Raw genomic sequence first — 13168 nt, forward strand, 5'->3', positions numbered from 1 at the left:
CATTTAAATAAATTCAATTAAAAGTTTAACATTAAGCACATTACACATTTACCTTATTAACTTTCTAAAAAAATAGGAATTTTACACATTTACCTTATTAACTTTCTAAAAAATTAGGAATTTTTTTCTATAAAACTTTAATATTTCATTCTTTTATTTCATTCTTTTATTAACTTTTTAAAAAATTGGGAATTTTTTCTATAAAATTTTGATGTTCCATTCCTTTTTATAAATTTTCAAATATAAAAAAAAAACTTTTGAAAAAATTTCTAAAATAATTATTAACATATTTATTAAAATTAAATATATAAATAATACTAATATTATCTTTAAGTATGACTTTTCCATAAATCTAAACTAATCATGCTTTAAATTTTAAATAAAAAATTCCATGTAAATTGGCATTATATGAGCGAGTGCGGAAGCCAGCAACTCTATCCGGTATGATATTTACCCAAAATTGCAGTGTTAAACATTTTGCTATGCGGTTGTTCCTTAGGGACACGTGGCACGCTGTAGCTCCTTAGGTTTTCCACTAGAGGGCGCGGAGACAATGAGAGATTGCAGATGTACGTAGTACCACATTTATGTAAATGGAGACGGGAAGTCGGCCCAAACAGCCACGTAAGTATGTTGCCGAAACAGAGAAGTGAAAAACGCAACCGGTCAAAAAATCTACAACAATATCATGAATTGTAAAATAAAATACCCAAATATACCTGTAAAACGCAGCAGGTATAAAGAAATACAACAATATCATAAATTATAAACTAATAAGACCGGGTTAAAAGATTGGTTTAAATTAAAAGATTGGTTAAAGCTATATTTGAACACAACGGTCCAAAAAATGAAGCATAAAACGCAGGAATGCCCTAGTCATTATATACTGGCGCGCCTCATGAATGAAGGAATGAGAGGGATCGGCGACTGTGATGAATGAAGAATGAGAGGAGGAAATTCACATACGAAGAGGAGGAGGTGATCTGAAAACAACAGCAGAATGATCGAGTGGATTATCCATGAAGAGGGTAATTTTCGGTTCCTTTTAATTTGTTTCTTTATCTCTTTGTTTATTCAACTGTTAACCAGGGAAAGGCTATTTGTTATGTAACTTCACAGATGGTTTCCTCTGTTTAACCAGGGACAGGCTATTTTTATGTAACCTCACAGATGGTTTCCTCTGTTTAATCTACAGGTTAATCATGGGTGTTGAGCGCTCCATAAATGTTCTGTTCTGTTCTGTGTAGTGTCGTATGCGTCAGTGTCCTCTGTAGTGTTGTGGTTGTGTCTTGTGTAGTGTGTAAATGCTTGTTTTGTGTGTCTGTTAATTGAGAGAGAAAGTCTGGGCCAAGGAGACTATGCACTGGTGGTTGAAGGGCCAACTTGATCTAACAAATAATGCATCCAAAGTGAGTTGTATGACAATATTTTCTTGAATCATTTTAAAATTCATTCTCTGCCCTTTTTTATGTTTCTTTTTCTGATGAGTTGGAATTTTACATACAGGAGCTGGAGTAGCGTTTCCAGTGTTTTTTTAGCAGAGAATGAGGATTTTCCAGCGCTTTTGCAAATGAAAAATTCCTAAAAAACAAGGTTAGTATGCTGCCCTGAAAAACAAGGTTAGTATGCTGCCCTGTTCTCCTCTGTTTCATGGTTTGTGTTTATTTCTAATTATGTGAATGGCCTGTTTTCCACGCCAACTCCGCCTCTAATGATTTTTATCTATTTCGTTTCGAGCCTATTATTCCTCTTTCAAAAAGTATTACAAACATTCTTTAATAGTAAATTATATATATAAATGTTTATAATGAAGATATTTCTAGAGTTGTTGGGTGAGGAGGGTATGTACAAGCCTGAACGCTTATTCGGTGCCTTCTCCCGCTGTATGTATGTCTGTCTGTCCGTAAGACTAAATTTATTCGGTGCTTTCTCCCAGTGTCCTAATATGGGGAGCAAGGATTAATTTACAGATTTGTACCTCCCAAAAATAACAACGCCTAACCACCGTCATAATGCCTAGCCAGCATTGTGTTGTCTCTGTCTCTGTCCGAGAATTCCCTCATTCTACATCACTTAGTTATAGCAGATCGACTCCATGGAGAGCATTTTCAAGCGGAATCCGTGGTGCTGCCTGCTCATCATCTCCCGCGTACAGATCATATGCGATAATGGTTAACACCAGAAATGTCATTACAGTCCCAAAATTCAACAGATCTTGATTGATAAGTAACCCTAACCAGAGAGCCGAACTGTCCTAGACTAATCCGCAGAGATTTGAACAATTCCTTGACCAGAAATGATACCAAATAGACTCAGAATGTATCTGTGTGTGAGGATGCTCAAACCCTTTTTGTGGGTCTGCCTCTGATTTTCCTCATGAACTCCTCCGAATTCTGGCATGAGGACTGCTGGATTGTTTCAGGGAACTCCGGATCTGCCACAGATCTATGTCAACCCTCCAAATAGCCTCAGGGTAAAACTCGATACTTCTTGAAATGATGCTCATCCTTGTTCAAAAATACCTTCAGATTGCTTCAGGGAAAAAGCCGTTGTTCTGTCCAGGGTAACCCTGCATAACAGAGCGCTGTTTACCTCAGAATTTGACCAAGAAATGGCCTTTATGAGGGAGGGCGAGCTCGGCCTCAGGAAGGCCGAAGGGCCTCACGGAAGCTCCCAAACACCAGAAATGTCATGATCCTGAGATAAAAGCAACATGCTTTCTTTCTCAACGCTTTTTAATTATTAATTTTCCAATGTAATATTTACTTTTACATTAAGTAGTTTTATTAATTATATAGAAGGTTTTTATTATTATTAAATTTCTTCTTTCAATTTTTTATTATTAAATATTTAGTTTTACATTACCTAGTTTTATTAATTATATAGCAAACATGTTTTCTCTTTCAACATTTTTTATAATTAAATTTCAATGTAACATTTATTTTTACATTCGGTAGTTTTTTAAATTATATAGCAAGATGTTTTCTCTTTCCATATTTTTTTATTAAATTTCCAATGTTTACTAAGATATATAAATTTACCAAGAATAATTTAGAATTTCAAAAATAAACATGTATTTCATCACAGTTCTATTCATTATTTTATTTTATATTTTAATTTGAAAGATACATAAAACATTTAATTGTTGACAATTTTATTTACTAATTTAAAGCATGTTGTATTGAAGTTAAAAGTTATCAAATGTGTTTATTTATTTATTTTTAATATGTAATGGTTAGATTTAATTGTTATTTTATAAGTTATATCATAGTTGTATCATTTTATATAATAATATTGTATTCATTCTTTTATCTATATATATATATATATATAATATAGATTTTTTTTTTAATGAATTGTGCATTTAATTATGCTACAAATTGTTAGGAAAGTTTTGTATACTAACAATATCGTTTCAATGTTGTATGTTGCAGAAAATTTATCAATACCAAATTTGTTCGTGGGTGGGTGGAAGACATTATCTATTTTTTTGTTTTGTAATGTTGTAATTAGAAAAAATTATATATATTTTGTTTAGATGGGCCCATCAACACATGAACACAAACTATCATTAATAAAATGAGTAGGCTTTTTTTTTGGGTGGAGGGGAATTCAACCCCTCCAAAAGGCTCTTAGGAAGGTTAAATGGTAACCCTCCTTTGAGTTGTGTTCCTTGTGCTCATGGTTTTCATGATCTTTAGTTTATAGCAAACACAAATATATCATTTTATTATAATAATAATCTATAAACATGTTTTAAACATCTTCCCAACATACACACAAATCGCAAAATCACTTTTATTGACATAAATCATTTAACATTTTTTCAAGTTTTAAATATCTTCCCCGTGCACACACAAATACCAAAATCACTCTTATATTTCACATAAATTACTTAATACTTTTCCAACACTTTTTCAATGTTTTAAACAACTATTTCACATAAATTACTTAACACTTTTCCAACACTTTTCCAATGTTTTAAACAACTTCCCCAACTTCCCCATGTCATGCACACAAATGGAAAAACCAATCTTATCCACATAAATTATATAAAATTTATAACCTAAATTTTGTATATTTTTTAATTTCTAATTTTTTTGTTTTTTTTTATAGATTTTGTCTTTCTTTTGATTTTTTTTTATATGTTTAATTATATATTTTTATTGTAAGTGTGTTATTAGGATATTTATATTATAGTTTTTTCTTCTTTATATATAATTTAATATTTGTATTGATATTTTTATAAATTTAAATTAAATATTAATATTTTTATTGATAATTTTATAAATTTAAATTAAATATTGATATATTATATAGAGTGATTGTGTTTGTAAATATTTAAATGGTAACCCTCCTTTGAGTTGTGTTCCTTGTGCTCATGGTTTTCATGATCTTTAGTTTATAGCAAACACAAATATATCATTTTATTATAATAATAATCTATAAACATGTTTTAAACATCTTCCCAACATACACACAAATCGCGAAATCACTTTTATTGACATAAATCATTTAACATTTTTTCAAGTTTTAAATATCTTCCCCGTGCACACACAAATACCAAAATCACTCTTATATTTCACATAAATTACTTAATACTTTTCCAACACTTTTTCAATGTTTTAAACAACTATTTCACATAAATTACTTAACACTTTTCCAATGTTTTAAACAACTTCCCCAACTTCCCCATGTCATGCACACAAATGGAAAAACCAATCTTATCCACATAAATTATATAAAATTTATAACCTAAATTTTTTATATTTTTTAATTTCTAATTTTTTTGGTTTTTTTTTTATTTTTATATTTTGTCTTCCTTTTGATTTTTTTTTATATGTTTAATTATATATTTTTATTGTAAGTGTGTTATTAGGATATTTATATTATAGTTTTTTCTTCTTTATATATAATTTAATATTTGTATTGATATTTTTATAAATTTAAATTAAATATTAATATTTTTATTGATAATTTTATAAATTTAAATTAAATATTGATATATTATATAGAGTGATTGTGTTTGTAAATATTTAAATGTTTTTATTATTTATTTGTATAAATTTACTATATTTAAATATTTGTTTATTGATTTTATTATTTATATATAATAAATATATTTTTGAATACTCATATATATATATAGAAGGTTATAATGTATGCTTTGGATTCTTTATTTTGTATGTATATGAATGTATTATTTTCATAATATATGAAATGAGAGTGTTTTCATTACTTGTATGTACTTCTTTGGAGTGTTTATCTTTCTATGTTAATGAATGTATTATTTGTTGTATTTGTATGAGTATTATTTACTTGTATTCTAGATATGTGTATGAATGTATTCTTTGCTGCATTTGTATGTCTCTTGTTTACTTGTATTCCTTGTATGTGTATGAATATGCTCTTTATGTGTATATAAATCTATTCTTTGCTACATGTGTATGTCTCTTGTTTACTTGTATTTTTGATATGTGTATGAATGGATTTTTTGCTTACTTGTATTATTTGTATTTGTATGAATGTCTTCTTCAACTGTGTATAATATATGAAATGAGAGTGTTTTCATTACTTGTATGTACTTCTTTGGAGTGTTTATCTTTCTATGTTAATGAATGTATTATTTGTTGTATTTGTATGAGTATTATTTACTTGTATTCTAGATATGTGTATGAATGTATTCTTTGCTGCATTTGTATGTCTCTTGTTTACTTGTATTCCTTGTATGTGTATGAATATGCTCTTTATGTGTATATAAATCTATTCTTTGCTACATGTGTATGTCTCTTGTTTACTTGTATTTTTGATATGTGTATGAATGGATTTTTTGCTTACTTGTATTATTTGTATTTGTATGAATGTCTTCTTCAACTGTGTATAATATATGAAATGAGAGTGTTTTCATTACTTGTATGTACTTCTTTGGAGTGTTTATCTTTCTATGTTAATGAATGTATTATTTGTTGTATTTGTATGAGTATTATTTACTTGTATTCTAGATATGTGTATGAATGTATTCTTTGCTGCATTTGTATGTCTCTTGTTTACTTGTATTCCTTGTATGTGTATGAATATGCTCTTTATGTGTATATAAATCTATTCTTTGCTACATGTGTATGTCTCTTGTTTACTTGTATTTTTGATATGTGTATGAATGGATTTTTTGCTTACTTGTATTATTTGTATTTGTATGAATGTCTTCTTCAACTGTGTATAATATATGAAATGAGAGTGTTTTCATTACTTGTATGTACTTCTTTGGAGTGTTTATCTTTCTATGTTAATGAATGTATTATTTGTTGTATTTGTATGAGTATTATTTACTTGTATTCTAGATATGTGTATGAATGTATTCTTTGCTGCATTTGTATGTCTCTTGTTTACTTGTATTCCTTGTATGTGTATGAATATGCTCTTTATGTGTATATAAATCTATTCTTTGCTACATGTGTATGTCTCTTGTTTACTTGTATTTTTGATATGTGTATGAATGGATTTTTTGCTTACTTGTATTATTTGTATTTGTATGAATGTCTTCTTCAACTGTGTATGAATTTATTCTTTGTGTAGGAATCTAATTTATTCTTTGTGTAAGAATCTATTCTTTGCTACATTGTATGTTTCTTGTTTACTGGTATTCCTTGAATGTGTATGAATGTATTCTTCATGTGTGTATGAATCTATTCTTTGCTACATTAGTATGTGTCTTGTTCTTCTTTACTTGTATTCATTGTATGTGTATGAATGTATTCTTCATGTGTGTAGGAATCTATTCTTTACTACATTTGTATGTGTCTTGTTTACTTGTATTCCTTGTATGCTTATGAATGTATTCTTCATGTGTATGCCTATGAATGTATTCTTCATGTGTGTAGGAATCTATTGTTTGCTACATTCGTATGTGTCCTGTTTACTTGTATTCCTTGTATGTGTATGAATGTATTCTTCATGTGTGTAGGAATATATTCTTTGCTACATTTGTATGTTTCTTGTTTACTTGTATTCTTTGTATGTGTATGAATGTATTCTTCATGTGTGTATGAATCTATTCTTTGCTACATTAGTATGTGTCTTGTTTACATGTATTCCTTGTATGTGTATGAATGTATTCTTCATGTGTGTAGGAATCTATTCTTTGTGTATGAATCTATTATTTGGTACATTCATTTGTCTTGTTTACTTGTACACCTTGTATGTATATGAATGTATTGTTCATGTGTGTATGAATCTATTCTTTGCTACACTTGTATGTGCCCTGCATAATTGTTTTCTTTGTATGTATGTGTCTTTTTTATTTGTATTCTTTGTATGCGTATGAGTGTATTCTTCATGTGTGTGTAAATCTATTCTTTGCTACACTTGTATGTGTCTTGCATAATTGTATTCCTTCTATGTGTTTGAATCTATTCTTTATGTGTGTTTGAATCTTTCTTTGTTATATTTCTATATATATTATTTACTTGTAGATTGTAGATATATGAATGTAATTTGTGTGAATATATATATTTTTAAATATTTATTTATATGATTATAAATATAATATCATTATTTCTATAGATAAATATATTATTTAGAATATTAACTTGTAAATACATTAGTTTAAATATTTGTGAAAATATTATTATTATTGTTTTTTATTTTAAAATTTGTATTTTATTTTTTATTTTTTAATCAATTTTTTATTATTTTGTTTTTTACTTTTGATTTTTTTCCTATCAAAATTTTAAAGATTGATAATATTAATTTATCATTTTTAAAATGAAAAATAATATACATATTAAAATAACATTAAAAAGTACATAATATTATTAAAATAACATTAAAAAGTACATAATATTATGTTCCCAAGTACAACCCAATTAATGATTATCATGTTATAAAATATTATGCAAACCATGAAACTCAACCTTCAAATCCCCTAGAAAAGAAGAAACAATAACATGACATTCATAATAACATTAATTTGTAATAACACATATCAATTAATTATTTGATATTAAAATCAATACAATAAATAAAATAAATTAATTTTATTTAAAAATTCGTTAATTTTAATAATTTATAAAAAAATTCATACTACTAAAATTTAATAATATGTGGAAAAAATATTAATTCTAAAATTTTGTTAATGATAATTATTGTTTTTAAAATAATAAAGAAAATAAATACTTTTCAATTTTCATAATATAATAATTAACTTATAATATAAATGTAATTGTCAACATCATAATATCTATATTGAATCTTCATCACATATATAAAATAATGTTATTTTTAAAATTCATTATAAGCCTAATAAATGTGATGTATGTGAACATGTCACCTTGTGAGTCAATATGTGTCATGTATGTTTGTGGGTATGTGTATGATTGTGTGCACCCTTTATTTGTTGTATGAATGTATGCTTGTATGCATGTGAGTAATTGTGCCTCATTGACAATGGATTGTGTGGGTGCCCGTCAGTGGTTAGTCCCATGTCAATGATGGACCATTTTTGGGGTTATATAAGCTCTCACCTTCACGTGGTTGACCCTGTTAGTAGAGATTTTACATCTCAAAACGAAGAGGAGCTTTCTATATAATTATTTCTAATTAATTTAAAACATAACATTAAATTTAAAACATTAAAATTATTTTTTAAATAATATTTAAATACTTTTTTATCTTTTTAAAATATTTATATCTACAACCTTACTCTATATATATATATATATATATATATATATATATATATATATATGCAATATTTTGAAAACTATATTAATTATTAAAATAAATGAGTAATCTAAACAAATATGTAATCAGTGATTGTTATGATGTCTTATGATTTCCTATTGAGAGCCTAGCTATGCTTAGGTTTTTATTGTACAAGCACAAAATCAGTAACATAAATGATCATAGACTTCCTAAGCTAGCTTTAAATTCTAGCCAAAACCACCTAAGGCTCAATCGAGGGTGGCATAAAGACACAAGGGCCTGGTTAAACTATTGGGAGATCAACGAAAATGATGCATTGCAAAACATAAATAACATTAAAGATATTGTTACTTCTAAGTTCAAAGAAAAAAAATGTTGTGTGAGAAAGACTTAGCGGCTAAAAGAAAATTAAGTTATTATAAGAAGGTCATCAACCCCACCCTAGAAGATCAAAAGTATCTCTCTATTTTAACTAGCTCAAAGAAGAAAATTAATATAGCAAAGATTAGAACGAATTCTCATGAGCTCCATAGTGAAACAGGTAGTTGGGCAGTTCCTAATACGCCATGGACGGAAAGGATCTGCCATATATGTAAGAATAAGAACATCTAGGATGAAAACCACTTCCTCTCAGAGTGCCCCGCGTATAACCACATTAGATCTCAGTTTCACAATCTTTGTTACAATACTAACCTTCCTAGCCTTTTACAATGTAAAAATTATAGTGAGCTCGGCAGGCTTCTCTCCAAGCTTTTTGAGCATAGGAATAAAATCTTAAATCAAAATAGATAATTTGTTTCTTTAGGTCCGATAGACCATTATTTGGTCTCAGCGTACGTTAACCATCATCATCATCATCATAAAATTTATTCAATAATATGTTATTGTATTTATCATTTACAATCAATTATTAAGTTATAATAATAAAATAAAATAAATAATAATATTGGTTGTTATAATAAATATATATTTGTTTTGAGAAGTGTTCTCTAATTTAATATGGTAGAGATGTTTTAATAATAATAATAGAAATTAATGTAATCTAAACATTTTAATTTAGCAAAAATAAAATAAAATTAACAAAATAAAATAAACCCATTAAAATAAAAATAAAAATGATGCATAATATTGAAAACTCGTGGTATTCATGTGGAACATAGCCTATTTAAATGAGGAAGTTAAACTAGCCTAGATCCATTTTAACTCTAATTACACGACATAGAGAGATCAAATATCTTTTTACTATAAAAGAAGTTTTATCTCAAGAGATTTGATCTGTCTTGAGACTTGGTAAATTCAATGTTAAGGTGAAATTTAAATTGGTTATATTAGTTTTCCTACCTAGAAATTTTACCAAAAAAAACTTTATATATAATATTTTTTAATTTATTTAAAACATAACATAATTTATTTAATTTATTTATTTTTTAATTTATGATATTGTTGTATTTCTTTATACCTGCTGCGTTTTACAGGTATATTTGGGTATTTTATTTTACAATTCATGATATTGTTGTAGATTTTTTGACCGGTTGCGTTTTTCACTTTCGCAACATACTTACGTGGCTGTTTGGGCCGACTTCCCGTCTCCATTTACATAAATGTGGTACTACGTACATCTGCAATCTGTCATTGGCGTGCCACGTGTCCCTAAGGAACAACCGCATAGCAAAATGTTTAACACTGTGCAATTTTTTTGGGTAAATATCATACCGGATAGAGTTGCTGGCTTCCACACTCGCTCATATAATGCCAATTTACATGGATTTTTTTATTTAAAATTTAAAGCAGGATTAGTTTAGATTTATGGAAAAGTCATACTTAAGATAATATTAGTATTATTTATATATTTAATTTTAATAAATATGTTAATAATTATTTTAGAAATTTTTTCAAAAGCTTTTTTTTTATATTTGAAAATTTATAAAAAGGAATGGAATATTAAAATTTTATAGAAAAAAATTCCCAATTTTTTAAAAAGTTAATAAAAGAATGAAATATTAAAGTTTTATAGAAAAAAATTCCTAATTTTTTAGAAAGTTAATAAGTTAAATGTGTAAAATTCCTAATTTTTTAGAAAGTTAATAAGGTAAATGTGTAATGTGCTTAATGTTAAACTTTTAATTGAATTTATTTAAACGTGTAATGTGTTTAATGTTAAACTTTTAATTGAATTTATTTAAATAAAAATCATTTTTTTTTAAAGTATGTATCATAATTAAAGCCAAAAAAAGATATATTTATTTCATTATTAGTTAATTTTAATTAAATGCATATAGCTATTCAAAGGATGTGTAACAACATTTCATTCTTATTCTCAACAATAAATAAAGTATTTCAATGTTCATGTGAAATAATATAACTTTATACCAAACTTAAGAAGGATAAAAGTAATTAAAAGTAAACAATAATAGTATTATGCTGAGAAACACATTATGTGTATCGGAGTTCACATGTGTACCTTTTAGAAGAAAAATAAAATATTTTTTGAATAAAAATTGCCAACTATAATTAAAAATAAAAGTCAATATATCCATTTCCTTAGTCATAATTAAAATACATATATATATATCTATATATATATATATATATATATATATATATATATAATTATGCTAGCTCCATTTGTTATTGGCATTACAACTCAAAAGATGTGGTAAAAATATTTCATTGAGTGTGGAAGATATACAATTATTATACTTCACAAAGATATTTCAATATAAGATATAGGTAGATTATTTAAATGTATAAACAAGGTAAATAATTGAAATAAAGAAAAAACTAGTTATTTCTTAGTAAGAATAATAAAAAAGGCGTATGCAATTTGTTCAATTATGAGTATGAAATTAATGTGGCTTTTAAAACCTATTAATAATAAATAAGAAAATTGAGATTTAAGTCAAATATATCAATAAAAATTGGTTAAAACAATTTAATTAACCTTATTATCCTACATGTTGGCTCCTTTACTGGAATTGTAAGTTTAAGTTGTGCACTCTACATAATCTAAGTGCTCAACGAGTTTTTGAAGGCATTTAATAGATTTATATATTAAAAAAATGCAATTTAAACAATGAAAAAATGTAAACCACCCTCTAAAAGAAATTAGCACGTAAGGGATTTAATCCCTCTCCATAGTTGATAGATTTCGGGTTAAAAGGAATCTATACTAGTGAATATTGAAACTATTTTTATCATAGAGAATACTCTTCTCTATATTTCCTAACAATTCTTTGATATATATATATATATATATATATATATATATATATATATATATATATAATTCATTATTTTAAATATGCACAATTATACACTTAAGTTTAAGAATATAACTCTACTCAATTAAATGAAAATTTAGTTTTACATCTTTCATAGTTTTTCTTTAATTAAAAAGGTAACAAATAATAAAAATAATAATAATTTGATTTTAAAGCCATAGCCATGTTTGGAACCAATTTTTTTGTATGAGGCACTTGTTTATGGAAAAGCCCTTTATATTTGAATCTTGTCTTTTTAGAAAAAAATGCACCTTCTTAACTATTGGTCATTCTTTTATTATACATGATATATCTTATTAGATTTATGATTATAATTTAATAAACAAATATTATATAACCACAGGCATATCACAATTATTATATAATGTAATCATTAATATGTTTTAATGATTAGCTATAGAATAATTATTACATGATATTTATTTATTACATTATGATAATATATCTAATAATATATCGTAGGTATACTATAGATATTTTCTTCAAATTTGAGAAGATTGTGTAAAATTCTTGAGATCTTTTTAAATCAATAAGAAGAATGAATCCTTTTGTAATTTTTTCTCAATTAAAATGTGTTTATTATGATAGACATGCCTCATATTAAGGTTATGTCCTCAAATTTGAAGGGTTTCCTAGATTTTCGAAAGTTTATCCACATAAAATGTGTTTAAGGAGGTTGTTCAAAATTGATTTTTGAGAAGGATATTTAAAATATATTTGGTGTCACCCCTTATTGTTAAATTTGGAGGGGGTTCCTAGATTCCACATCAAATTTGAGGAACTTTACATTATAGTAACCTATTTTGATTTGAGGAGGTTGCTAAAAATTGATTGTATACAACCTCCTTCAGTTTGAGAAGGTTATTGTTAAGAAATTTAGCCACTTAAATTCCATTATATTTAATTGTCAATCTATGGTCATAAACTTTTAAACACCAACATTGTATGTGTGGAACTAGTACATAAATGATTCTAAAGCTATGGAAGAACTTTTACAATCTAATGCTCTAAGGCATGCATGGGCAATAAATCGAACTATCATACTGAAAATTAAAAGGATATAAATATTTGTTTAATGAATGAGCTTATGTTTTCAAGACAACTTTGTGGACTCCAATCATATTCCTATGTTTGTCATAAAATCATTCTATGATTAATTAAGAAGCACATTCATTCTTCAACCTTCA

The sequence above is a fragment of the Pinus tabuliformis genome, chromosome X, assembly GCF_031772625.1.
Source record: "Pinus tabuliformis cultivar Carrire ecotype Pingquan chromosome X, CPIR1, whole genome shotgun sequence".
Classification (NCBI taxonomy): Eukaryota; Viridiplantae; Streptophyta; class Pinopsida; order Pinales; family Pinaceae; genus Pinus; species Pinus tabuliformis.